This window comes from Rhinatrema bivittatum, chromosome 1, assembly GCF_901001135.1.
Source record: "Rhinatrema bivittatum chromosome 1, aRhiBiv1.1, whole genome shotgun sequence".
Lineage (NCBI taxonomy): Eukaryota > Metazoa > Chordata > Amphibia > Gymnophiona > Rhinatrematidae > Rhinatrema > Rhinatrema bivittatum.
Window position 1 is genome coordinate 829,751,746 of NC_042615.1, and position 27,962 is coordinate 829,779,707.

The 27,962-nt window shown below is 45.1% G+C and overlaps 1 long non-coding RNA gene across 1 annotated transcript; it reads right to left on the reverse strand.

Moving 5' to 3' along the window:
- LOC115082540 lies at positions 1–27,962 on the reverse strand. Its single transcript, XR_003854192.1, has 5 exons — positions 27,928–27,962; positions 25,362–25,391; positions 3,903–3,935; positions 2,989–3,018; positions 1–30 (listed from the first exon to the last, which is right to left on the reverse strand). It is a non-coding gene; the product is annotated as an uncharacterized LOC115082540 (long non-coding RNA).

Here is a 27,962-nt window from a genome sequence, read left to right on the forward strand (position 1 = left end):
CTGAAGAATCCAAGAGACAATTTCAGGAGTCTAAATAAAGAAAAAGAGCAGAGAGATTAGGGAAGAAGCTGGGAAGATCACAGAGTTTCAAAGTCACTTTACAGGGGAGTCAGAAGTGTGAGAAGCAAACCCCAGGTCACCATCAGGCCTATCCTGTAAAGTGCGGCCGCGTTTACCCTGCTCCTAAGCCACTTTTAACTCACGTTCCGGCCGCGTTAGCCCTTCCTGCGATCCCGAATCCCATTTAACCTACTCCTACCGCGTCCTAAATTCCCCGGGTAACCCCTTCCGCCCGCGGCATGCATATTGCATGCAAACGAGCGAATTAGCTCGATATTGCATGCAAACGAGCCAATTAGCTATTCCCCTAGCATCCCGTAACCCGCGCCCCGACTAACGCTACCTTTCCCTGCCGTTTTGTCGCGCGTTTAACCTGCAAACTTACCGCCTACCCTGACCCAGGCGGTAGAGGCATGGGTAAGGGTAGGTGGCAAGCTTTCCCCCAGCCCCCGCTCACCTGACCCGGCCGCGATCGTGGGTGCCGGTCCCCGTGGCAGCCCCAGTCCTCTCCCCTGCTCCCGAAGCAAAAAAAAAAAAAAAAGCGAAAAAAAAGTTGCAGCCCCCCTCCGATGTCCGGAGGGGGCTGCAAAGTTTTTTTCGCTTTTTTTTTTGGCTTCGGGAGCAGGGGAGAGGACTGGGGCTGCCACGGAGACCGCTTTCCCCGTGCAAGTAAGTTGTTTCGCCGCTTGTATTTTCTCCCCCCTCCCGGAGGGCGGGGGGAGAAGAGACAAGCGGCGAAACTGAGCGGCAAAGCCCGAACCCGACCCGGACCCCCAACCCCCAACCCCCAACCGGACCCGGCCTGACCGCTGTCAGTCTGTTCTCCCTCCTCCCGGAGCAAGGCTGCTTTTCGCGCCCTGCTCCGGGAGAGGGGAGAAGATGACAGCGGCGAAACTGAGCGGCAAAGCCCGAACCCGACCCGACAAGCGACGAAACTGAGCGGCGAAACTAAAAAAAAAGAAAAGCAATTTTTTTTTTTTTCAAAATTGACAATTTGGGGTTTTTTCCAAAAGCGACTTACTTTTGGGATCTGTCAAGATCCCAAAAGTAAGTCGCTTTTGGACGCAAGCAAAACTTACTTTTTGCAGCGTCAGTAACACGACCTGGCTCCGTAGCTCCTCCCGAAGACAAAGATGGCCGCCTGCACGGGGAAAGCGTGCAATTGGCCGCTGAAAACGTGACATCGTGACATCGTGACGTCACGTCTTCAGCAGCCAATTGCACGCTTTCCCCGTGCAGGCGGCCATCTTTGTCTTCGGGAGGAGCTACGGAGCCAGGTCGTGTTACTGACGCTGCAAAAAGTAAGTTTTGCTTGCGTCCAAAAGCGACTTACTTTTGGGATCTTGACAGATCCCAAAAGTAAGTCGCTTTTGGAAAAAACCCCAAATTGTCAATTTTGAAAAAAAAAAAAATTGCTTTTCTTTTTTTTTAGTTTCGCCGCTCAGTTTCGTCGCTTGTCGGGTCGGGTTCGGGCTTCGCCGGGTCGGGTTCGGGCTTTGCCGCTCAGTTTCGCCGCTGTCATCTTCTCCCCTCTCCCGGAGCAGGGCGCGAAAAGCAGCCTTGCTCCGGGAGGAGGGAGAACAGACTGACAGCGGTCAGGCCGGGTCCGGTTGGGGGTTGGGGGTCCGGGTCGGGTTCGGGCTGGGGGAAAGCTTCGCCGCTGTCAGTGTCTCTTCTCCCCTCCTCCCGGAGCAAGGCTGCTTTTCGCGCCCTGCTTCGGGAGGAGGGGAGGGGGACTGGCAGTCCCGACTTCTGGTATCTGTCATTTCCATTTGAAATGACAGATACCAGCGTGGCGTGAAGCCTTAGCCCCGCACACCCAGGATCCTGTATAGGCGCTCTATCCAGTATCCTGGGTTGCGCGGGCCTAAGGCTTTTTGGACGCGGCTTACATTTGCATATAATTAGGCTTCAGGATCGAGCGGTAGGTGAGCTGCACTGTGCGGGCGGTAACCGCGGGTGCCGTAGGCACTAACGCAGCTCTTCCTACCGCTCGGTACTGGATCACCCTGCATGAAACTTCAGCCCTGTCTAATGTTTGTTTTTGCATCAAAACCTTCCCATTTAGAGCCCCTAGGGGAAAGGAGTCAGAGTGGGATCTCTGTTACAGTGCATGACCTGACCTGGGATACACATAAAAGAATAGCAAAGTCACTTTATAGGGGAGACCCCAGGGTGAGAAACAAACTCCTGATCACCAGGAGACTTCTGTATTTATTAAAACAGTCTGAAGTTATGCCCTGCAGAATAATCACTGACTGAGTTATTTGCAATGTTTATTGCTTGTGTTATTTGTCCTTCAAGTTGAAGCAATGGAAGGTCTTATGGAATTTTTGAAATCTTTAAAATTATTGAATATTTTTCTAAATATTTTACTCTTGATGTTTTCCCCTCTCATTTATCTTATTTTCATATTTATCACATTTTTGTTTATTATTTCATTTATTCTATTTTTGCCTTTTCTCTGTTTTTGTCTTTTTTGGATAGTTGATAGAATTTATACTCTCTTTATTATTTCTCGTGTATTTCTTTGTATTTATTTAATAGATCTTTTTGTATTTCATGTGAATTTTTAGTTGATAATATAAGTGCGAACAAATCAAGTTATTTATATAATGTTTGTTTTGGTGTGAGTGGCTCATGTTTAAGCTCATAAGATTTTTAGACATTGCAGTTTGATAACTTTCAGATATGTGTATATAAGACTTAGTTGAAATTCAATATATTATACTTTTGAAGATTTGCCAGTATAGCTTATTTTTGTATAATTTTTGGTTTTGCTGTACAATGCTTTTCATCTCTTCATAAGTTTTATTGATGAAACATACAAGAGAGAACAAGAAAAGAGGTTATAAAAAGGATCTTTCAGAGACAGTAACACAAATTTAAGCCTATGAACAGTTAATGTGAGGTAACGTTAAGGCTTACCAGAGCTTCCCTAGCGGCAGGATCAGAATTCTAAATGAAAGAGAAAGCTCAGTGAGATAGGGATGAAGCTCTCCTGGGAAGGTGAAACTTTGGTCCTGGGTAACATTTTGATTTGCATTAAAACCTTCCCTTTTACAGCCCCTAGGTGGATGGAGTCACCGTGGGATCTGTGTTACAGTGCATGACCTGATGAGGTTTACACATAAAAGTAACATCCCACATTAAGCTTTATCAGACCCACAGCTGAGGATCAGAAGTAAAAACCCCCAAGATCCGCAGCAGACGCTCTCACCCTCTCCTGCTTTTCCTGTCTTCATCCATTGGTTTCTTGGTCCCATTCTGATTTTACATTATATTGTAGGATGTTTAATATTAGCAAAAGTAATCCTTATCATATCTAACAATGAAAGGCTGTAGTAGTATAAATTGTAACAGTGCTTCCTGAAATTACTCTAAATAATACACAAAGAGCAGAATGTATCAATAAACAAAAATAAAGCAGTATGGTAGACGCTCCTAGGAACAGAGGGAAAGTGTAGGTATATCTCATACCCCAGTCTGTATTTATCAGGCTCTGGGACATTGTGGAGGAGATCCAATCCATATGAGTTCGCATGGCAGCAGGAACAATTCATGCAATCCAGCTCTATAATACACTGTACTAGCAGGATGTCTGTGAGAGCCTTGAAATTTAATAAATTGTACTTCTGAAGATTTGCCAGTATAGCTTATGTTTGTATAATTCTTGGTTTTGTTATACTATCTTTGTCATCTCTTTATAAGTTTTATTGATGAAACATACAAGTGAGAACAGAAAAATAATTTATAAAAAGGATCTTTCTGAGGCAGTAACAGAATTTAAGCCTATGAACAGTTAATGTGAATCTTTATCAGGAGGTAAAGTTAAGACTTACATTAAGAATCAAGGAGACAGCACCATCAGGATTCTAAATGAAATAAAAAGAACAGTGAGATTAGGGAAGAATCTCTCCTAGGAAGATCACAGAGATTCAAAGTCACTTTACAGGGGAGACAGAAGTGTGAGAAGCAAACTCCAGGTCACCAGGAGACTTCAGTCCTGTCTAATGTTTGTTTTTTGCATCAAAACCTTCCCATTTAGACCCCTCCCAGGTGAGGGAGTCACAGTGTGATCTGTGTTAGGGATGTGCAGACAAAAAGTTTATGTTGATAAGTCGATAAGTTGAAGGTGAGGGTCGATTTCGGTCAATATGGACATATGGAGAATTCCATAAGTTGAGGGTCTGTCCATATGTTCACCGGTTCCCTAAATAAAAATTTAAACCCCTCACCCTCCTTAATCCCCCCCCAAGACTTACCAAAACTCCCTGGTGGTCCAGCGGGGAGTCAGGAAGCCATCCCTGTATTCCTTTGAGAGGAGCACGTCACGTCGGAGTGACGTGTACGTCACGTGCTTCTCCGCGCCTCCACTCCCGGACCCCCGTTGGACCCAACCGGAACTTTTGGCCAGCTTGGGGGGGTCAGGAGGCCCCCCCAAGCTGGCCAAAAGTTCCGGTTGGGTCCAAAGGGGGTCCCGGAGTGGAGGCGCGGAGAAGCACGTGACGTACGTGTCACTCCGACGTGACGCCGACGTCACGTGCTCCTCGCAAAGGAATACAGGGATGGCTTCCTGACTCCCTGCTGGACCACCAGGGAGTTTTGGTAAGTCTTGGGGGGGTCAGGAGGGTGGGGGGTTTAAGTGTTTATTTAGGTTTAACGTATTCAACAAAGCTATGTTGAATAAGTTGAAAATCGCGATGTGTTGCGCATCACCACTTTTTTAAGTTTAAAAAAAAAAAAAGTTGCGTTTTACATATGCGTTCAAAACGAATGCACACCCCTAATCTGTGTTACAGTGCATGACATGATGTGATCTCCATGTAAAAGTAACATCCCACATCAGGAGATATCAGACCCAGATCTGAGGATCCGCAGCAGACGCTCTCACCCTCTTCTGGTTTTCTTTCATAATGAATTGGTTTATACGTCACATTCTGAGTTTGAATTTTATATACTAGGATGTAAAATATTAGTAGTAGAAATATTTATCATATTTAACAATGAAAACTTGTTGTAGTATGAATATTATCAGCGACTTGTGGAATAACTCAATATAAGAGTCACATAACAGTGGTGCACCCTTTAGTGTGCCCCCATCTAATACGCCAGGATATTACACATGAGCTACTAACTAGATCCACTCTGGACATCCGGACATCATCCACCACCACCTGCAGCTACAGACTGGACTGTAATTATTCCTATGTTACATTTTTGTTAATCTCTGCTACTGCCTTCTACTGCCTTGCTCTGCAATTACCTTGAGAACCATAGTTAAGTGCTCCTCTCTTATCTCCTCCTGAATTATCACCTCTACATGCTAACCCCCATCCCCGTCCTCCTCTATTTAGTCCTACTAAATACACAGTTCCCCTATCTCTCTATGCACGACTTGCAACATGCACAGTAACCCCATTCCCAAACTCAAACACAGCTATAGGCCATACACGGACACACCCATTAAACCGCAACAACTAAACAGACACCTCATCCCAATCATGCTCACACCTCTCACGCAATTCTTAGGCCTCATGACTCTAGCTATCATGCTGTTCAATGCGCAATCTATCACAAAAAAACCCAACATACTATATGATATACTCACTGATGAAAAACCAGATATCTGCGCCATAACAGAAACCTGGTTAAAGGAAACAGACGCCATCTACTTAACCTATTACCCAATGCCAGATATGACATCTACTCAATTCCAAGACCAAAAAAAAAAGGAGGTGGGTTACTACTCACCATAAAAAATGAACTGCAGTTAAGATCATTCACTGTACAAATTGCCCCAAAATTCGAAATCAAATTATTTAAATCCCCACACCTTCAAATTTGTCTAGCATATATACCCCCTGGAATCCTTGCAAAAAATCCATCTCCCTTCATTGAATTTATAGCACAAAATATTGAAATCGACACACCTGCTATCATTATGGGAGATTTCAACATGGATGTGGACACCTTTCCACTCTCCAATACCTGTGAAACCTTTTTTTATTTATTTATTTAACAGCTTTTAATATACCGGTGTTCGTGCAAGCACATCACGCCAGTTTACAATAAACTTGAGAAGGAGGAAATTACAAAAAACAGGGAGTGGGGGAATGGAGCAGGAGCGAAAAAGGGGGGGGGAGGGGGGGAGAGAGGTAAAGGAGGAAAGACAGCAGTTGAGAAAGGTACAAGGAACGTATCAGTATTTACAAAAAAGGTTGCTTAACATGGTGGATTATATTGATAACTTATTAAACAATTAAACACATATATATAAACTCATATGTATAAACTATTAGCTTATTTACAGCAGTTATAGCAAGTAGTAACGGTATCATGATTTAAACATAAAGGTTGTAAGTTTTAACTGGGGGTACAGTGGGGCACGGTAGATAGGTGGGGATGGGGTGATAGGTGGGCGGGGGTATAGGGAAAGGGTGGAGGGAGGGTGGGTATGGGTGGGTGGAAGGTGAGACTAGGGAGGTTTCAGGGAGGTGAGACAGGGGAGAGACAGGGGGGAGCAACTAGGGGGGTTTCAGGGGGGTAGACTACGAGGGGCTGGAACAGTGGTAAGCCTGTCTGAAAAGCCAGGTCTTAATGCCTTTTTTGAAGATGGTTAGGGAGGGTTCAAGACGGAGGTGTGTGGGGAGGGAATTCCAGAGGGCGGGGCCTGCGATGGTGAAGGCTCTTTCTCTGGTGGTGGATAGGCGGGCAGTTTTGAGGGGGGGAGTGTGGAGGGTGCCTGTGGAGGTGGATCTAGTCTGTCGGGTTGAGAGGTGGAAGTGGGGCATTTCTTTAAGCCAGGGGGAGTTGTTTTTGTAGAGGGTGTTGTGAAGAATAGTAAGGGTTTTGTATTGGGAGCGGAACTGGATGGGCAGCCAATGTAGGTCTACTAAGATGGGTGTGATATGCTCTCTTTTACGTGTGTTAGTAAGAATACGAGCCATGGCGTTTTGAAGCGTTTGTAGGGGTTTGATGGTGGAGAATGGGAGGCCTAGTAGGAGGGCATTGCAGTAGTCCACTTTGGAGAAAATGGTGGACTGTAGGACTAATCTGAAGTCTTGAGTATGGAGTAAGGGCTTAAGTTTTTTGAGGATCTGGAGTTTGTAGAAACCTGCTTTGAGGAGGGACTTGATGTGTGGCTTGAAATTCAGGTGTTGGTCAAGAGTGACTCCCAGGTCTCTCACGGAGGGGGGTAGTGTGGGGGAGATGTAGGGGTGCGGTGGTGTGGTGGAGGTGTCGTGTTCAGGTTGCTTGGATATAAAGAGTAGTTCGGTTTTGGTGGTGTTGAGAGCAAGGTGTAGGTCGGTTAGTAGGGAGTTGATGGAGACTAGGCAGGATTCCCAGTAAAGGATGGTTTCATTGAGGGTTTTTTGAATGGGTATGAGTATTTGTACGTCATCGGCGTATAGGAAAAAGTCCAGGCCTAGGTTTGAGAGTAAGTTGCAGAGGGGGAGGAGGTATATATTGAAGAGGGTGGAGGAAAGGGATGATCCTTGGGGAACGCCTTGTCTGAGGGGAACGTGGCATGATTCAAAGTTATCAAGTTTTATGAGGTATTCTCTGTTAGTAAGGTAAGAGGTGAACCAGTCTAGCGCTGTGTCGGCGACTCCTATCTCTGTCAAGCGTGTGATAAGGATTTGATGATTGACAGTGTCGAAGGCTGCCGAGATATCTAGAAGGGCCAGTAGGTAAGATTTTCCTTGGTCTAGTCCGATGAGCATGGTATCAGTGATGGCTAAGAGGAGATTCTCGGTACTTCGGCCTTTCCGAAAACCAAATTGTGAGGGGTGCAGAAGGTTGTGGTCCTCGAGGTAGTCGGTGAGCTGGGTGTTGACTACTTTCTCGTACATCTCTCAAAGCTATGGGCTACACACAGACCATAACCAACCCTACACATCAAAATGGTCATACTCTCAACTTGATTTTCATCAACGACCCCTTCACCGTGAGTAACCCCACCAGTACAGCTATCCCATGGTCGGATCACCACCTCCTACACACTACCCTCACCCTACAGCAAACTGCCTCACCCAAGTTACCAGAACCTAACACCATACAGATACGTACGTCTTGTTCCATTGATGACCTTACCGATGCACTCAATAAAGAAATGCATAACCTTGACCTATCAGACATCAACTCAGCAATCACATCATGGTACTCTCTCACTGTTAATATCACCAATGTCATCTGCCCTTTGCACACAAAAAGCATCAACCACTGCAAAACATCACACAAACCATGGTATACACCCGAACTAAAACCTTTGAAGTGCACCCTCAGAAAATTGGAGAAAGATTGGCATAACAACCCCTCGCTCACAAGACAAAATACTTACAGAGCAATCCTACGTATCTATCGTGAGGAAACCTTAAACGCAAAAAAAAACCACCATGCAAAAGAATTACATGACCTACAATTTAATGCAAATACTCTCTTTACATATGTAGCACAAATGACTAAAACCAACACTACCCTCTCCTCCAGCAAAGATGCCCACATCAAAAGTGAGAAACTAGCCACATTTTTTCACGAAAAAATAATCAAAATCATGGCACGTTTCCCCAACAATAATCCTCTAATCAAAACCATCCCTCAAGTCCCACTTGCAATCTTCAACTCTTTCGAACCCACCTCCACTTTAGTGATTCAAAACACCATCAAAAAAATGAAACCCGCCACACATCACAGTGACATTATACCCACCAAACATCTTCTTTCCATCCCAGAAATTATAGCATCCCCAATTGCTGAAGTAATCAATTGTTCACTAGCTTCCGGTGAAATCCCCACTACCCTTAAACAAGATATCATTAAACCTATACTAAAAAAGCCCAAAGCTGATGACTCTGACCTTACGAATTACCGACCCATTTCCAACCTTCCCTTCCTAGCAAAAATTCTCAAAAAAATTGTAAACACGCAGCTCACAGAATACCTAGAAAAACATGAACTTCTTTCACCTTCACAATTTGGATTTCGTAAATTTATGAGCACCGAAACCTACTCATCTCCGTCTCCAATGCCATACTCACTGGGGTAGATTTTCAAACCGCGCGATTAGGCGTACTTTTGCTGGCGCATCAGGCGCAAGCAAAAGTACGCTGGATTTTAGTAGATACGCGCGGAGCCGCGCGAAGCCGCTAAAATCCGGGATCGGCGTGCGCAAGGCTATGGATTGTGTATAGCCGGCGCGCGCCGAGCCGCGCAGCCTACCTCCATTCCCTCCGAGGCCGCTCCGAAATCGGAGCGGCCTCGGAGGGAATTTTCTTTTGCCCTCCCCTCACCTTCCCCTCCCTTCCCCTACCTAACCCACCCGCCCGGCCCTGTCTAAACCCCATCCTTACCTTTGTCGGGGGATTTACGCCTCCCGGAGGGAGGCGTAAATCCCCGCGCGCCAGCAGGCCGCTAGCGCCGGGACGCGACCTGGGGGCGGGTACGGAGGGTGCGGCCACGCCCCCGGACCGCCCCGGGCCGTAACCACACCCCCGGGCCCGCCCCCAAAACGCTGCCGACACGCCCCAAAAACGGCGCTGCGCTCGGCCCTGCCCTGACACGCCCCCGACACGCCCCCCTCTGAAAACCCCGGGACTTATGCGAGTCCCGGGGCTCTGCGCGCGCCGGTAGGTCTATGTAAAATAGGCTCACCAGCGCGCAGGGCCCTGCTCGCCTAAATCCGCCCGGATTTGGGCGGATTTAGGTGAGCAGGGCTCTTAAAATCCGCCCCACTGGGTTTGATAAGGGACAATCATACCTACTAGCCATGCTCGACATATCCGCAGCCATTGACACCCTTAACCACAATATTCTCATTACACGGCTCAAGGAGATCGGCATAACTGATACCCCTCTACAATGGTTTAAAGCCTAACTGCAAGGACGGCAATATAAAGTCAATTTTGAAAACCATGAATCACAACCATATAACATAAACCATGGAATATCACAAGGATCTGCCCTCTTATCAACCCTCTTTAACATATACATCCTCCCTCTCTGTCACCTACTATCTGAACTTGGCCTACAGTACTGATGATGTACAAATCATTTTCCCTTTCTCGGACACCATCCAAACTGCTCTACACAGCTGGGAATCCTGTCTTTCCTTTATCAACCAGCTCCTAAAAGACATTCACCTAGCTCTTAACTCCAACAAAACTGAGCTTTTAATAATATCTAATAAGCAACCGCTCCCAGACATCCCTCCTGCCTACTCTGCTACCAACTTCCCATCACACACTCGCAACCTAGGAGATATTATTGATAATCACCTCTCTTTCAAACCATTCATCAAATCCATCATAAAGGATTGCTACTTTAAACTGCAAACAATAAAGAAACTCAGACCCTTGCTACATTTTAATGACTTCCGTACAGTCCTTCAAGCTATTATTTTATCGAAGATTGATTACTGTAATGCGCTCTTACTTGGCATTCCTGCAACACACATTAGACCACTCCAACTCCTACAAAATGCCGCCGCCCGAATATTGTCCAACACAAAGAAAAGGGATCACATCACCCCCACACTTATTGAGCTACACTGGCTCCCTATACAGTCACGAATTCTTCATAAAACCCTCTCGATCATACACAAGAGTCTATTAAATTCCAACCTCAACTGGTTTAACCCCCCCCCCTCTTACCCCGTACCTCCATGAGACCTACACGCCCAGCACTCCAAGGAACACTCCATGCCCAATCTATCAAATCTTTTAAGCTCTCCTCCACTATTAACAGAGCCTTTTCTCTTGCCGGCCCCACTATATGGAACTCACTGCCCCATGATATTCGCATTGAGACCTATACCCCCGCCTTCAAAAAGAAACTTAAAACCTGGCTCTTCCAGCAAGCTTACTCCATCACACCCCCTATTACATAAATCCCCCCTACGAATGTTACCCTACCAATGTTACTCTGATATCCTGGTATGAACGCCTTTATGTCTGCCGATTTTGTACTGTGCACTAATCTGTATATAGTTATTGTTATAGTTCAATCCCATAGCATATACCCATAGCATCTAATCATTGATGTGTGTTTTATGTAAGGGCTCCTCCCAAAATTTATTTATATGTTGCCTAGTTCACTATGTTATCTGTTATATGTAAGGGCTCTGCCCAATGGTTTTTTGTTCACTGTAAACCGATGCGAGGTGCGAACGGTCATCGGTATAAAAGAAACGTTAAATAAATAAATAAATAAATAAATAAATAAATAAATATGCGGATGATGTACAAATCATTATCCCCATCACTGACTTCCTCAATAATGCCCTCAAGACATGGGACTCCACCCTCACAACTATTAGCAACTTCCTTACAAACATCAACCTGGCCATCAACCCAGATAAAACTGAGCTTATGATCATTACACCCCAAAACTGCAAAAACATGGTTGATGCCAACACACCACTCACATCTTCTGCCACCACACATAATTTTAAAAGCCTTGGAATCACATTAGACAACCATCTTAATTTTAAAAGGCACATCAATAATACTATTAAAGATGGTTACTTTAAATTATATACCCTAAAAAAACTAAGACCATTATTATATCAACATGATTTCCGCACAGTACTGCAATCCCTTATATTTGCAAAAGTCGATTACTGTAATGCCCTCCTTCTGGGCCTCCCCAAAACTACCATGCTGCCCTTGCAAATGCTGCAAAATGCAGCAGCGTGCATACTCACCAACACTAAAAAATCCGAGCATATTACCCCCATACTTAGGGATCTGCATTGGCTCCCCATTGCACAAAGAATCATGTTCAAAACCTTATCATTAATACACAAAACCCTACATAATGAAAATATGACATGGCTCAAAAATGACCTTCGCTTCCACAAGCATTCCAGACCCCCCAGACCACAACATGCTGCCACCCTCCACATTCCCCCTCACAAAGCGACAAATCTTGAGTCAACTAGAAAATGTGCAATAACCATAGCTGGTCCGCTTTGTTGGAACAACATGACACCAGAGTTACGTCTAGAAACATGCCCAATAAAATTTAAACAAAAACTCAAAACATGGCTATTCTCTCAAGCCTATACTTATGCCTTCTTCTTGCCTTCATCCCCGCAACTTTTCTCAACAGAATATTTATTTTATTTATTTATTTATTTATTTATTTATTTGTTTGTTTTTATATACCGACATTTGATCGAGATATCACATCGGTTTACATAAAAACATAACAAATAAGACAAGAACTGCTTATTCTTACATTGTAACAAGTTAACTAGGGGTAAGGCTAAAGGAGGAACATTTAGAACTTGGAGAACATTTCTAACAAGGGGGATACATTATCACTTGGGGTAAAAATAAAAGAGTAGCATTTATAGAAAGGATTATAGTATTCTGATGTAGAGAAGCAGTAAAGAGAGGTTAACGTCACGAACTACAAGTAGCAAATAAACACTGATGATGTTAGAGTGTGGGTAAGCTTGATAATAAAATCTATTGGGGAATAGCAGATATCAGGCGGCAGGGGGGGGGAGACAGGAGGGGGAGAGGGGCAATGGAGCGAATATGTGAGCGGGAGGGCCCGGGCAAGGGGCGGGGCTAAGTATCAGGTGGGAAGGCTTTACTGAAGAGCCATGTTTTGAGTTGTTTCTATTCCTAAGATCTCTACTGCAGTTTCATGCAGTCTACCCCCTCTATTGTTTTTTCAAATTATCTTACAATTATTTTTCTGAATTACACAATATGACAATCTTCTCTGCATCCCTACTCTCCTATTGTATCCCACAATCAAGTATCTAAGTTCCACTAGTTAACAAGTCGCCTTCAATTGCCTTTCATTTATTTATTTATTTAAAACTTTTTATATACCGGCATTAGTAAGCATACATCATACCGGTTCACATTGTAACTGAAAGGCTGAAATTACAATCAACGGGGAGGGGAAACAGGGAGGAATATACATAGAGCAGAGGGCAAAGAAATTGAAGCAATAAAACTGTAACAGGCTATATACAGGTCTATATATAAAGGCTTAAACGGGTTACTTACAGGAGTCTATATACAAAAGGTTCAATGGAGGTATGGGCTGAAGGGGGGGGGTGAAGATTAGACTGGGTAGGCTTGTTGGAAGAGCCATGTTTTAAGTTTTTTTCTGAACTTGGAGTAACATGGCTCAAGCCTGAGCGTGGTAGGGAGGGCGTTCCATTGTTTGGGACCTGCAATGGATAGTGCGCGATCTCTGGTAGAGGAGAGGTGGGCTTTTTTCAAAGGGGGAATGGAGAGGGTACCTTTTTTGACAGATCGAATGGGTCGTTCGGAGCGTATGGGACAGAGGGGTTCATCAAGCCAGTTAGAGTTGTGAGAGTGGATGGATTTGTGTAATATAGTTAAGAATTTAAAGAGAATACGAGATGCGATGGGGAGCCAGTGGAGTTCTTTGAGTATGGGGGTGATATGATCGGCTTTCCGAGAGTTGGTGATAACCCTGGCGATTGCATTTTGGAGCAATTGTAAGGGTTTGGTAGTGGAGGAGGGTAGACCGAGGAGGAGGGCATTACAGTAGTCAAGCTTTGAGGAAAGGGTAGCTTGGACGACAGTACGGAAATCATGATAGTGGAGGAGGGGTCTGAGCTTCTTCAGTATACTGAGCTTGAAAGAAACCTTCTTTGAGGATGGAGTTGATCTGTTTTTTTAGATTGAGTTGTTTGATCAAGAATTACCCCAAGGTCTCTTACAGTAGGTTGGGATGTTATAGTATTGAAAGCTGGGTCATTAGAGATCAAGGGTTTGGGGGGGAGGTGGGGAGAGATAAGGAGCAGCTCTGTTTTAGCGGAGTTTAGGGCGAGGTGGATGTTGGTGAGGAAATTGTTTATGTTGGCAAGACATGTGTTCCAGAATGTGAGGGCGTCTGAGAGAGAGTTGTGGATAGGAATGATGATTTGCACGTCATCTGCATAGAGGTAGAATTTGAGGCCGGGGTCTGTGAGGAGCTGGCATAATGGTGTGAGATAAATATTGAAAAGGGTAGAGGAGAGGGAGGAGCCTTGGGGAACACCTTGAGCCAGGGGGTAGAGTGTGGAATTGGCGTTTCCTATCTTGACAGAGAACTTTCTGTTGGATAAATAGGATTTAAACCATAGCAGGGCTAGGCCTGAGATGCCTATTTCGGTCAAACGGTTGATGAGGAGGTTGTGATTCATGGTGTCAAAGGCAGCTGAGATGTCGAGGAGGGCGATGAGGTAACAGTTGCCTTGGTCCATGCCTATGAGCAAGTGGTCAGTGAGCGAAAGCAGGAGTGTTTCGGTGTTGAGGTACTTACGGAAGCCGTATTGGGCTGGGTGTAGTATATTATTGTTTTCTAGATATTCTGTAAGTTGGATGTTCACAATCTTTTCCATAATTTTGGAGAGGAAGGGCAGGTTAGAGATAGGGCGAAAGTTGGCGGGGTCTTTGGGGTCTAATGCTGGTTTTTCTAGGAGGGGCTTAACAATTGCTTGTTTGAGGGCATCTGGGACAGAGCCTGAAGAGAGGGAGGAGTTTATAATGTCTGCAATGGGTTTGGAGATAGAATTTGGGATGGAGAGAAGGGATTTTGTGGGGATGGTGTCTGAAGGGTGGGATGCGGGTTTGAGTTTTCTGAGGATAGATTCCACTTCTTTAGAGGAAGTCAGTTCGAGGGTTTGGAGGGTGGGTGTAGTGGGGGAAGGTTGGAGGGGGAGGAAAGGGGGGTTGAAGGAGATGGGAGTTGAAATCTGCGGAGGATGTTAGTAATTTTTGCGAGGAAATATTGGGCGATTTCTTCGCTCTTGGCAGTGGCTTCATTTTCAGGGATAGCGGGCTGGGAGGACTTGGTGAGGTTGGCAACATAATTGAAGAGGGCTTTCGGGTTGTACATGTACTGGTGGATCTTGGAGGCATAGAAATCTCGTTTAGTTTTGAGGGTGGTTATTCTATAATGGTGAAGGGCGGATTTGTAGCTTGAGGTGAGTTGGGGTGAGGGGGCTTTATGCCAGATTCTCTCTCGCTGCCTGAGGGTATGTTTTAAGGATCTTAATTCAGTCGTGTACCAAGGTTGATGGTTTTTTGTGGATTGGGGTAGGTTACGTCTGGAGATGGGACATAGTTTGTCAGCGATTTCAAGAGTTGTGCTGAACCAGGATGTGATGGCAGTTTCTGGAGTGGAGCAGTCAAGGATAGTAGAGGCGTTGGAGATAGCAAGAGCTAGTTCATCTCCTGAGCAGGGTTTTCTAAAGGTAATGGTAGTGTTGTTTGTGGGGGTAGGGGTAGTAGGGAAGTTAAGGGTAAGCAAGGCTTCTATGAGGAAGTGGTCCGACCAGGGTACCGGGGAGCAGGTGGGGGGGTGGGAAGGTAGGAAGCATTGGTTGATGAATATGAGGTCCAGGGAGTGTCCAGCTTGGTGGGTGGGGGAGGCAACGATTTGTCTGAGGCCTATTGCATGGAGTGCCGTGAGGAATGTCTCACAAGAGGGGGTAAGGGGGGTGGCATCAACATGGAGATTGAAATCTCCTAGAATGATGGAAGGAATTTCAGTGTTGATGTTGGCGGATAAGAATTCAATTAAGGGGGAGGGGTCCTGTTCAATGGAGCCAGGAGGAGCATAAATAAGACAAATCTGTAGCGAGGGAGACTTAAAGAGGCCAATTTCTAGTTTGGTGGGTGAGGTGGAGTGGGTGAGTTTGAGATTAAGGTGCTTCTTGAAGGCTAGGAGGATGCCACCTCCTTTTTTCTTCAGTCTTGGAATGGATAGGAATTCGTAGGAGTGAGTCGGTAGCTGGTTCAAGAGGACTATGTCAGTTTCTTTGAGCCAGGTTTCCATGATCGCACAGGCGTCTGGGTTGGCATCAGTGAGGAGGTCATTTAGAATGGGGTTTTTTTTAGAGAGTGATTGGGCATTGAACAAGATGATAGAGAGGGTAGTGAGTCCTAGAAATTGGTTGAGGGGGGTCGAGAGGATAGGAAGGAGGGACTTGTAAGAGGGGGGTGGTCGGAGGGGGAGGAGATGGGGGCGTCTGTTGTGGGGGAGGTGAATGCGGCGGATGTGTTGTGTGGTCATTGTGGTTGAGGAAGGAAGGGGGTGAAAGGAGAGAGAGAGGGGGTAGGCAAGAAGGAGGCAGAGTAGGAGTAGGCGAACACGGACGGGGATTAAGGTTTCAGTAAGTATTGCTGAGGGAGAGAGCACAATGCAGATTAAACAGTGCAGATTAAATAAAGCAACTTGATGCAGATTAGACAATGTAGAATAAACAGTGCGGAAGGTGCAGATGGTACAGGTGGAATACCAACACAACAGATTAATGCAATTTAGACAATGTGGATTAATGCAGATTACACAATGTGGATTAAACAGTGCAGATAATACATCATGCAGATTGGACAATGCAGATAGTACAGTTTAGGATATATGATGAGGAGATAGGGTGCAGGTTGAATGATTTAGGAGGTATGTTGAGGGTTATATATGCTATATAAATAGTGCAGATTATACAGTGCTATGGGGCACAGGTTGTACTATAAAGTTATACAGTGCAGTAAGTACAGTACTAGTTAGGCAATGCGATTAGAGGAGTTGGGTTGGCTAGTATGGCAAGGGGGGGAGTAGTCCGATGGCTGGGGGCGGGATAACGAACTCCTGTGGAGGAGGAGATAAGTTCTATGGGGTGGTGCCTACTCACTCCAGGTTCCAGGATCCAGGTGGGTCTTGGCTGAGGGCTGGCAGGCAGGCAGCTATACTTCGGACCGAGGACAGCTGTTCGGCGAACGGGTCCGGTTGGTGCCTCAGGGGTCCTTGGGGGTCCTTCAGGGCGGTCCGAAGGGGCTGCCCGAAGGGGCGCACAAAGAGGCTGGCCCCTTTGTTGCGCTCCTTCACCGCGCCACGCACGCACGCCCTTGCCATACTAGCCCTTGCCATACTAGCCAACCCAACTCCTCTAATCGCATTGCCTAACTAGTACTGTACTTACTTATTGTTTCTTAAGCTTATTTAACTAAATTCTCTATAGGCATTATGCTTTGCATCTCTATTCTCTTAATATTTCCTAATAGGGATGTGAATCGTTTTTTGACAATTTAAAAAAATCGTCAGATATTTTTTAAATCATGAAAATCGTAAATCGGGGGAGGGGGGGAAGGCGGGAAAACCAGCACACCAAAACAACCCCTAAACCCACCCCGACCCTTTAAAACAAATCCCCCACCCTCCCGACCCCCCCCAAATGTTTTAAATTACCTGGTGGTCCAGTGGGGGGGGGGGTCCCGGTGCGATCTCCCACTCTCGGGCCATCGGCACCATTTTGGCTGCCACTAATATAAATGGTGCCGATGGCCCGATAAAAAAAACACCCACCCGACCCTTTAAAATGACCCCCTCCAAAACTTTTTACACATACCTGGTGGTCCAGGGGGGCCGCGGGGAGTGATCTCCCGTTCCCAGGCCATCGGCTGCGCTAAAAAAAAAAATGGCGCCGATGACCCTTTGCCCTTACCATGAGACAGGGCAAAGGTAGCGCCGGCGCCATTTTGAATATTGGCAATACGGCCTGAGTGCAGGAGATCGCTCCCGGACCCCCGCTGGACCCCCAGGGACTTTTGGACAGCTTGGGGGGTCTCCTGACCCCCACAAGACTTGCCAAAAGTCCAGCAGGGGTCCAGGAGCGACCTCCTGCACTCGGGCCGTATTGCCAATATTCAAAATGGCGCCGGCGCTACCTTTGCCCTCACAATGTCACAGGGTCCGACCCCGCTGGACATTTCGCAAGTCTTGTGGGGGTCAGGAGGCCCCCCCAAGCTGGCCAAAAGTCCCTGGGGGTCCAGCGGGGGTCCAGGAGCGATCTCCTGCACTCAGGCCGTATTGCTAATATTCAAAATGGCGCCGGCGCTACCTTTGCCCTGTCACATGGTAAGGGCAAAGGGCCATCGGCGCCATTTTTTTTTTAGCGCAGCCGATGGCCTGGGAACGGGAGATCGCTCCCTGCAGCCCCCCTGGACCACCGGTATGTGTAAAAAGTTTTTTTTGGGGGGGGGGGTTGGGAGAGTGGGGGAGGCTAAGTGGTAATTTTAAAGGGTCGGGGTGGTTTTTTTTTATCGGCGCGGGCCTCACTAAAAAAATTAGTGATGTGAATTGGAATCGGAACTGATCCCAATTACACATCTCTAACAATCAGATTCCCCCCCCCCCCCCCCCCAGCCGAACCCGATCGTTAAAACGATCGGGCACACGATTCACATCCCTACTAAACAGTATTTCCTATTGCACTGGTTCCCGCGCCCCCCCCCCCCCCCCACATTTACTTGGTTGAATCATTATTTAAGCATTAATATTACTTGGTTAAACTATTCATTTGTAATGTGCTGATGATAACCTCCTTTCTGCTTTAGCACTGCTGCAATTTTCTGTTGTCTGTAAACCGATGTGAGGTTACTAAACAAATGTCGGTATATAAAAACTGCAAATAAATAAATAAATAAATAAATAAATACATAAAAATAACAAAAAATAAAGCAGTATGGTAATCACACTTATGAACAGAGGGAAAGTGTAGGTATATCTCATACCCCAGTCTGTATTTATCAGGTTATGGGACATTGTGCAGGATCCAAGTGAATTCAGAAGGCAGCAGCAACAATTCACACAATCCATCTCTTTAATACACTGTACTAGCATGATGTCTTTGAGAGCCTGGGGTTCAAAATAAATACATATATACATGCAACCTTTTTTCTGTGTGAATATATCTGTATTAAAATGTCACAAAACTAAGGGGGTCATTTACTAAGCAGATCGCACGTGATAAGGGATGTTTCAAATGTAACCTGGATTTATGTGTGTAAATGTCTGTACTAAAATAGCCTGGGCTCAGTTTGTGTTAATGTACGCATGTAACCTGGTTTTATGTGTGTAAATGTCTGTACTAAAATAGCCTGGGCCTCAGTTTGTGTAAATGTATGCATGTAACCTGGTTTTATGTGTGTAAACGTTTGTACTAAAATAGCCTGGGCTCAGTTTGTGTAAATGTATGCACGTAACCTGGTTTTATGTGTGCAAATATCTGTACTAAAATAGCCTGGGCCTCAGTTTGTGTAAATGTATGCATGTAACCTGGTTTTATGTGTGTAAATGTCTGTACTAAAATAGCCTGGGCTCAGTTTGTGTAAATGTATGCATGTAACCTGGTTTTATGTGTGTAATGTCTGTACTAATATAGCCTGGGGTTCAGTTTGTGTAAATGTATTATTATTTATTTATTTATTTATTTAAGGTTTTTTTATACCGGCATTCATGAAAACTCACATCATGTCGGTTTACATAAAAACAGGGGTGCGATGAATACAACAAAGAACATAAATAAATGTGATGAAGAGATGCAGTTACAATTAACAAGGGCTATTGAACTGGGGTGGAGGAAATTAAAGAGAGATAGAAGAAGAAGTTAATTATATACAAACAAGCCGTTAAGCCCGTTAAAACGGGCTACATCCCTCTGTCTCTCACCTCCCCCTCATTCTCTCTCCCCTCACTCTTCACCACCCCCCCTCCCCCCACCCACTCCTCCCACTCAGTCCCTCCCTCCCACTCAGTCTCCCTCCCCTCCCTCCCACTCTCTCCCTCCCTCCCACTCAGTCCCACTCCCTCTGTCCTCTGCCCTCAGTCCCACTCCCTCCCTAGTCCCACTCAGTCCCCTCTCCTCCCTCTCACTCAGTCCCCCCTCTCTCCCTCCCACCCTCTCCCCCTCAGTCCCACTCCCTCTGTCCTCTGCCCTCAGTCCCACTCCCTCCCTCTCCCCCCTCAGTCCCACTCACTCTCACTCAGTCCCTCCCTCTCACTCTCTCCCTCCCTCTCACTCAGTCCCACTCCCTCTGTCCTCTGCCCTCAGTCCCACTCCCTCCCTCTCACTCAGTCCCTCCCTCTCCCCCTCAGTCCCACTCCCTCCCTCCCCCCCTCAGTCCCACTCACTCCCTCTCACTCAGTCCCCCCTCTCCCTCCCTGAACTCACTCCCTCCCTCCCGCTCTCTCCCTCCCGCTCTCTCTCTCCTCCCTCCCTCGCTGCTGCCACCGCCCGCTGCGAACCGCCGCCCGCCGGCGCTGCGAACCGCCGCCGCGAACCGCCGCCGCGAACCGCCACTCGACGCCGCCATTGTTTTCCCTGACGCTGCCTGAGGCCGACGTGCTCGCCCGCACATGCGCGGTAGAGCTGGTCTCTACTGCGCATTTGCGGCACGTCAGTCAAGTGTCGTTTATATATAATATATACAGTGTACAGTATATACAGCTACTGTGTCGAGTGTTTGCTGCTGAGGCCTGTTAGTTTGGGTTCGGGAAGGTTGCCTGAATAGCCATGTCTTGAGTCTTTTCCTAAAGGTTAGGAGGCATGGCTCGTTTCTGAGATCTGGGGGGATGGAGTTCCATAAAGGTGGGCCTGCTGTGGAAAAGGCTCGGTCTCTTAAGGTGCTGTGATTAGTGGTTTTGGTAGGTGGAACATGGAGGCATCCTCTGTAAGCTTCTCTGGTCGGTCTTGTGCATTTGTGTAGGCGGAGGGGAATTTGTAGGTCGATTGTGGTATGTTGGTGAATAATTTTATATATCAGGGTGATGGATTTGTAGATGACTCTGAAATGTATTGGTAACCAGTGAAGGTCTTTTAGGACTGGGGTGATGTGGTCTCTTTTCCTGGTGTTTGTTAGTAGGTGGGCTGCAGTGTTTTGAACCATTTGGAGCGGTTTGGTGTATGAAGAAGGGAGACCAAGTAAAGTAGAGTTGCAGTAGTCTAATTTAGAGAAAATGAGAGCTTGGAGGATGGTTCTGAAGTCTTTGGCATGGAAGAAGGGTCTTATCCTTTTTAAAACTTGCAGTTTGTAGAAGCAGTCTTTGGTAGTTTTGTTGATGGAGGCTTTGAAGTTCAGCTTATTGTCGATTAGCACCCCTAGATCCCTCACTTGAGTGGTTTGTGGGTTGGTTGGATGACAGGCGGTGAGATTGTTGTTGTCAGGAGTTATGAGTAATATTTCAGTTTTGGAGGAGTTTAGTACAAGATTTAGGCTGTTGAGGAGGCGTTTGATTTCTAGGTGACAGGACTCGCAGTAGTTGAGGGTTTTTGAGTATGAATCTTTAATGGGGATGAGGATCTGGATATCGTCTGCATAGAGAAAGTGTTTTAAGTTGAGGTTGGTGAGGAGTTGGCAAAGTGGTAGGAGGTAAATATTAAAGAGTGTAGGGGATAAAGAGGAGCCTTGTGGGACTCTAATAGTTGCGTCGTGGTGTGATGATTCTTTGTTTTGGATTTTATAACCTCTGTTGGTGAGAAACGATTTGAACCAGGAGAGAGCCGATCCAGAGATTCCTATCGCAGCTAACTGGTTGATGAGGATGGAGTGATTGACGGCATCAAAGGCTGCCGAAAGATCCAGAAGGACCAATAAAAGGGATTGGCCTTTGTCGAGACCTAGGATAAGGAGGTCTGTAAGGGAAGTAAGGAGGGATTCTGTGCCTAGATTTTTGCGGAATCCATGTTGCGAGGCAGAGAGAAGTTTGTTATCTTCAATGTAGTCTGATAGTTGAGAGTTCACCAGCCTTTCCATAATCTTAGCGATGAAGGGGAGATTAGTTATTGGGTGGTAATTGCTGGGGTCTTTTGGTTCCAAATTGGGTTTTTTTAGGAGAGGTTTGAGTGAGGCCTGTTTGAGGTCTTCTGGGAAGGAACCGTGGGAGAGCGAGCAGTTGATGATGTCCGCCAGTGTTTTGGGATTGAGAGGTGTCTGGGATTGAGAGGAGAAGTTTGGTGGGAATATGGTCCGCTGGGTGGGAACATGGTTTCATTCTTCTAAGGATGGTTTGAATTTCGGAGGAGGAGGTGGGTTCAAAGGTTTCGAGGTGAGTGTTTCTGATGGGAGGCAGCAGAGCCGATGGTAGGGGGGGATCTTAGAGGGTAGTTGAGTGAGAAGATTTGTGGTTTTGTTTTGAAAAAAGAGAGCGAGTTCTTCTGCTTTAGATTGAGCTTGATTACTGGGGCATTCTGGAGAGGGTACTTGAGTGAGGGAGGAAACATAGGCGAATAGAGCTTTAGCGTCAAAGACTATGTTGTGTATTTTGGCTGCATAAAAATCCCTTTTTGACTTAGAGGTGGAGGCCTTGTACAGGTGTAGCGTGAGTTTGTAGGCAGAGAGTGTACTGGCGCTTGGAGTTTTCCGCCAGTTAGTCTCCTTTTGTCTTAAATTTTGTTTGAGCCTTCTAAGTTCATTGGTAAACCAGGGTTGTCTTTTGAAGGCGTTAGGGTGGGATTGTTTTATTGTTAGAGCTTGTTGGCTATAGTTTCTGTGATTGTATTCCAGGAGCGGAGAGCAGTGTTGGGGTCGGTGAGATCTATAGTGGGAAGGTGTTGGGCCAAATGATTGTTGAGGTCATCAGGGAGGCAAGATTTCCTGTAGGGAAAGGAAGGTGAAGGTGTATGAGGGGCACTAGATTTTTCCAGCAAGAATGAGGTAGATATCAAGGAGTGATCCGACCAAGGAACCTTCATATTTTTTGGAGGGGAGGACGATTTTATGCCTTTGATGATAAAGATCAAGTCCAGCATATGACCTGCTTTATGTGTAGGATTATTGACTATTTGCGTAAAGCCCATCGCTGAGAAGGCTAGGAGAAGTGTTTGGCAGCTGGTGGAGAGAGAAGGGTTGTCTATGTGTAGATTGAAGTCTCCTAAAATTATTGCTGGGATGTCCAGGTTGAGTAGTGTTGTGGTTAGTTCTATGATGGGTGAGACATCAGATTCTAAGAGGCCCAGGGGGGCATAGACGAGTAGGATTTGAAGTTGATGTGATGTTAAGAAGCCGATTTCAAGTTTGCTATCGGAGTGGACCGGGTGGTGCGAGAATCTGAGGTCTTTTTTAGTTGCCAGGAGAATTCCTCCTCCCCTCTTTTTCAGTCTAGGAAGGGAGAAGATGTCGTAAGTTAGCGTTGGTAACTGGTTTATTATTGCAGTATCTGAGGGTTTCAGCCAGGTTTCAGTTATTGCGCTAATATCCGGATTAACATCGGTGAGGTAGTCATTGAGGATTAGGGATTTTTTGGTCAGAGATAGCGCATTGAATAGTGATAGGGTAAATAGGGTGAGGCCTAGGAGATGGGTTATCGTAGCGACTAGGATTGGTGTAATTGTTTTTAGGTTGCGGTAGTGTGCTTGTCTGGTTGGAATTCTTTTCTGTGATAAGCAGTGATGAAGAATTGGGATTGGGAAGGTTGGATACATTTTAGATGCTTGATCTATTTTAGATGTTGGAGTCGTCTGAGCGGGTGCTGGGGTTGTCTGAGTCAGGATTCGTCTGAGTGGTCTGATTAGTCTGAGTCTGGAGATGTTTGAGTGGTTGCTGGATGTTTGAGTGGTTGCTGGAGTCCTGGTGCTTCGAGTAAGTCTGGAATCGTCAGGGTCTGGAGATGTTTGAGTGGTTGCTGGATGTTTGAGTGGTTTGTTTGCTGGATGTTTGCTGGATTTTTGCTGGATGTTTGAGTAGTTCCTGGAGTCCTGGTGCTTCGTATAAGTCTGGAATCGTCTGAGTCGTCGGTTGTTTTAGGGGTGCCCTTCTGGGGCGCACATCTGGGGCTCACGAAGGGGCTAACAAAGGGGCCTGCCCCTTTGTTGTGCTCCTTTGGCGTGCGACGCCCGGCGCGCGGCACCGGAGTTCTGATCTGGCCTTAAAAGGCCTGTTTGTCGCTGGAGAAAGGGGTCACCGGGGCGCTTGTTCCCCGATTGGTTGCTGCGGTATGGGGCATGGGTTAGGCCGGTCTTGGTGGCTGTCGGCGGTCACGTGGTTGGAGCGGGCCCGTCGGAGGTAGGGGCGAGTGTAAAAGAGCCTTACCCCGATGGGCCTAGCGCCGGCTGCGAGGCTCTCCCTCCCAGCTCCCATTGAGTGTCCTCCTTCTAGGGTATCGCCGCGTGGGAGGCCGGAGGACGAGACGGAGGTAAGAGGGCGCCGGAGTTCTGATCTGGCCTTAAAAGGCCTATTTGTCGCTGGAGAAAGTGGTCACCGGGGTGCCTGTTCCCCGATTGGTTGCTGCAGTATGGGGCGTGGGTTAGGCCGGTCTCGGTGGCTGTCGGCGGTCACGTGGTCGGAGCGGGCCCGTTCGAGGTAGGGGCGAGTGTAAAAGAGCCTTACCCCGATGGGTCTAGCGCCGGCTGTGAAGCTCTCCCAACCAGCTCACTTTGAGTATCCTCCTTCTAGGGTATCGCCGCGTAGGAGGCCGGAGGACGAGACGGAGGTAAATGTATGCATGTAACCTGGTTTTATGTGTGTAATGTCTGTACTAATATAGCCTAGGGCTCAGTTTGTGTAAATGTGTGCATGTAACTTGGTTTTATGTGAGTAAATGTCTGTACTAAAATACCCTGGTGCTCAGATTGTGTAAATGTATGCAGGTAACCTGGTTTTATGTGTGTAAATGTCTGTACTAAAATAGCCTGGGGCTCAGTTTGTATAAATGTGGGCATGTAACCTGGTTTTATGTGTGTAAATGTCTGTACTAAAATAGCCTGGGGATCAGTTTGTGTAAATGTGTGCATGTAACCTGGTTTTATGTGTGTAAATGTCTGTACTAAAATAGCCTTGGGCTCAGTTTGTGTAAATGTATGCATGTAACCTGGTTTTATGTGTGTAAATGTCTGTACTAAAATAGCCTGGGGATCAGTTTGTGTAAATGTATGCATGTAACCTGGTTTTATGTGTGTAAATGTCTGTACTAAAATAGCCTGGGCTCAGTTTGTGTAAATGTATGCATGTACCCTGGTTTTATGTGTGTAAATGTCTGTACTAAAATAGCCTGGGGCTCAGTGTGTGTAAATGTTTGCATGTAACCTGGTTTTATGTGTGTAAATATCTGTACTAAAGTAGTCTGGGGCTCAGTTTATTGTTCCTTGAGTATATGTTAATATTTATTTAAATAGATATTTTTGTATTTCAAGTGAATTTTAAGTTGATAACTTGTCTGTTTGCATTTATTGCATTTATACGATGTTTGTTTTGGTTTGAGAGGCTCATGTTTAAGCTCCTAAGAATTTTAGATTTTGTAGTTTGGTAACTTTAGGTTATGTATTTATGACTTACTTGAAATGTAATAAATTGAAAGTCTGAAGATTTGCCAGCATAGCTTATGTTTGTATAATTCTTGGTTTTGCTATACCATCTTTGTCATCTATGTTTTATTGATGAAACATACAAGAGAGAACAGAAAAAGGGATCTTTCTGAGGCAGAAACAGAAATGTAAGCCTATGAACAGTTAATGTGAATCACTGTCAGGAGGTAAAGTTAAGACTTACATTAAGAATCGAGGAGGCAGCATCAGGATTCTAAACGAAAGAAAACAAGGAGTGAGATTAGGGAAGAAGCTTTCCTGGGAAGGTCACAGAGTTTCAAAGTCACTTTACAGGGGAGACAGAAGTGTGAGAAGCAAACTCCAGGTTACCAGGAGACTTCAGTCCTGTCTAATGTTTTGTTTTTGCAACACAACCTTCCCATTTAGCAGTCCCATGGGGGATCTGAGTCACAGTGCATGGCATGATGTGATCTCCATGTAAAAGAAACATCGCACATCAGGAGATATCAGACCCAGATCTGAGGATCAGAAGTAAAAACCCCCAAGATCCGCAGCAGATGCTCTCACCCTCTCCTGGTTTTCCTATCATCATCCTTTGGATTCTAGGAGAAAGGAGGTGCTATTCGGCGCGTTACTGCCTATGAAAATGTTAGAAACATTATCACCAGCAGTGAAAACACTGGCAAGTCCACCCCTCCCATCCACAACTCCTCCCCTCCCCCTAATTTGCACTATATCTCAAGTGATAAAGCTTTAGAAAATAACCCCATAAGTTTGTCTAAATGTATGTATGTAACCTGGTTTTATGTGTGTAAATGTCTGTACTAAAATAGCCTGGGGATCAGTTTGTGTAAATGTATGCATGTAACCTGGTTTTATGTGTGTAAATGTCTGTACTAAAATAGCCTGGGGCTCAGTTTGTGTAAATGTATGCATGTAACCTGGTTTTATGTGAGTAAATGTCTATACTAAGATAGCCTGGGGATCAGTGTGTGTAAATGTCTGCATGTAACTTGGTTTTATGTGTGTAGATGTCCATACTAAAATAGCCTGGGACTCACATTGTGTAAATATGTGCATGTAATCTGGTTTTATGTGTGTAAATTTTAGTAATAAAATAGCTTGGATCTCAGTGTGTGTAAATGTATGCATGTAACCTGGTTTTATGTGTGTAAATGTCTGTACTAAAATAGCCTGGGGCTCAGTTTGTGTAAATATATGCATGTAACCTGGTTTTATGTGTGTAAATGTCTGTACTAAAATAGCCTGGGGATCAGTTTGTGTAAATGTATGCATGTAAACTGGTTTTAAGTGAGTAAATGTCTGTACTAAGATAGCCTGGGGCTCAGTGTGTGTAAATGTATGCATGTAACCTGGTTTTATGTGTGTAAATGTCTGTACTAAAATAGCCTGGGGCTCAGTTTGTGTAAATGTATGCATGTAACCTGGTTTTATATGTGTAAATGTCTGTACTAAAATAGCCTGGGGCTCAGTTTGTGTAAATGTCTGCATGTAACTTGGTTTTATGTGTGTAGATGTCTGTACTAAAATAGCCTGGGACTCACATTGTGTAAATATGTGCATGTAATCTGGTTTTATGTGTGTAAATTTCAGTAATAAAATAGCTTGGAGCTCAGTGTGTGTAAATGTATGCATGTAACCTGGTTTTATGTGTGTAAATGTCTGTACTAAAATAGCCTGGGGCTCAGTTTGTGTAAATGTATGAATGTAACCTGGTTTTATTATATGTAAATGTCTGTGGTAAAATAGCCTGGGGCTCAGTTAGTGTAAATGTCTGCATGTAACCTGGTTTTATGTGTGTAAATGTCTGTACTAAAATAGCCTGGGGCTCAGTTTGTGTAAATGTATGCATGTAACCTGGTTTTATGTGTGTAAATGTCTTTACTAAAATAACCTATGGCTCAGTTTGTGTAAATGTATGAATGTAACCTGGTTTTATGTGTGTAAATGTCTGTACTAAAATAGCCTGGGGTTCAGTTTGTGTAAATGTATGCATGTAACCTGGTTTTATGTGTGTAAATATCTGTACTAAAATAGCCTGGGGTCAGTTTGTGTAAATGTATGCAGGTAACCTGGTTTTATGTGTGTAAATGTCTGTACTAAAATAGCCTGGGGCTCAGTTTGCGTAAATGTCTGCATGTAACTTGGTTTTATGTGTGTAAATGTCAGTATTAAAGTAGCCTGGGACTCACATTGTGTAAATATGTGCATGTAATCTGGTTTTATGTATGTAAATTTCAGTAATAAAATAGCTTGGAGCTCAGTGTGTGTAAATGTATGCATGTAACCTGGTTTTATGTGTGTAAATGTCTGTACTAAAATAGTCTGGGGCTCAGTTTATTCTTCCTTGAGTATATGTTAATATTTATTTAAATAGATATTATTGTATTTCAAGTGAATTTTTAGTTGATAACTTGATCTGTTTACATTTATTGTATTTATATGATATTTGTTTTGTTTGAGTGGCTCATGTTTAAGCTCGTAAGAATTTTAGATTTTGTAGTTTGGTAACTTTAGGTTATGTATTTATGACTTACTTGAAATGTAATAAATTGAAATTCTGAAGATTTGCCAGTATAGCTTATGTTTGTATAATTCTTGGTTTTGCTATACTATCTTTGTCATTTCTTTATAAGATTTATTGATGAAACATACACGAGAGAACAGAAAAATAAGTTTGAAAAGGGAGCTTTCTGAGGCAATAACAGAAATTTAAGCCTATGAACAGTTAATGTGAATCATTATCAGGAGGTAAAGTTAAAGCTTACCTTAAGAATCATAGAGACAATATCACGATACTAAA